This window comes from Anneissia japonica, unplaced genomic scaffold, assembly GCF_011630105.1.
Source record: "Anneissia japonica isolate Jap-2015-1 unplaced genomic scaffold, ASM1163010v1 scaffold70578_len1052_cov104, whole genome shotgun sequence".
NCBI lineage: Eukaryota > Metazoa > Echinodermata > Crinoidea > Comatulida > Comatulidae > Anneissia > Anneissia japonica.
Genome location: NW_022708832.1, coordinates 1 through 1,083, shown reverse-complemented (window position 1 = coordinate 1,083; position 1,083 = coordinate 1). Strand labels below are relative to the sequence as shown.

Here is a 1,083-nt window from a genome sequence, read left to right as displayed (position 1 = left end):
TACTATATACACAGAAATTGGTTAACTTTCCAGCTATGCTGACACCCCTGGGCTCCTGCTCTATATAGGTAGTGAGATTAGAGGCTAACCTAAAAATATAGGCAGACCTATGTTTTATCATCATTAATATTAGATGCCATTATGCATTCTATGTCTAGAACTATTGATATTTTATAATTAGGTCAATTTGTATTGTTTTTATTTTTTTGTTTTTTGTTTTTTTTTTCAATATTCTATTATGTTGAAAACATATTAGAAGATAGTAGGCAGAAAAGTGAGGAAGGTGAAAGCACATTGCCAGTACCTTGCAACAATTGAAAATGCATCATTTCATTTAGCCTTGTTTGTTAAAGAATATCAGCAGAGCAGAAACTTGCAGGTATTAATATTACTTAATTTGTATGTACTCCTTTCTCAGTCTACCAACTCAATGTCTTATTTATTATATTATTATTGCTTAATTAGGCTATTATTATTATCATTATTACATCTATGTACTAAGTTTGTAATTCAGATATTAAAGCACTGTATGATTTTTTAAAAAAAATCTACATGTATATTATACTATTATAGGATAATTCAAAAACATCCACTACAAAGTGCAGAAAAAAAGGGACAAAGTCTAAACGCTCAATGCGTGTGCAAGTTGGCTCAAAAATGTGTACCAAAGGTAAAATTCTTATTTTTTATTTTTATTTTCTGATATTGTTAAATGTAGCAGTTATACCTGCTGCATGATTAGTATTTATACCGTAGTAACTTTAATATCAAAAAATGCCCTTTTTATAATAAAAATAAATGATAATTTTTAGAAATTCAATATTCAATATAAACATTGTCTTTTGTTTACAGAAACTCAAACTGACCCCCAAATCACTGGAGTTGATTTGCCTTTGACAGAGGTACCACCAAGTGGTAACTCAATTTTTGAAGAACCAAATCACTGCAATACCAGTAGGCACATCAACTCCCAATCAAAGCGAAGACGAGTCTTCACCTTGTGAGAGTGATCATCATGCTAGCATCTTTGATAGAACTTTCAATCCAGACAACACATATCTTTCATCATCATTAATGTAAGTT

General features: G+C 30.2%; 1 long non-coding RNA gene across 1 annotated transcript; it reads left to right on the top strand.

The window, feature by feature from the left end:
* Window positions 1–110: 110 nt before the first annotated feature.
* Window positions 111–1,036, top strand: LOC117106593. The gene is made up of 3 exons (XR_004445099.1): window positions 111–379; window positions 574–670; window positions 853–1,036. It is a non-coding gene; the product is annotated as an uncharacterized LOC117106593 (long non-coding RNA).
* Window positions 1,037–1,083: the final 47 nt, after the last annotated feature.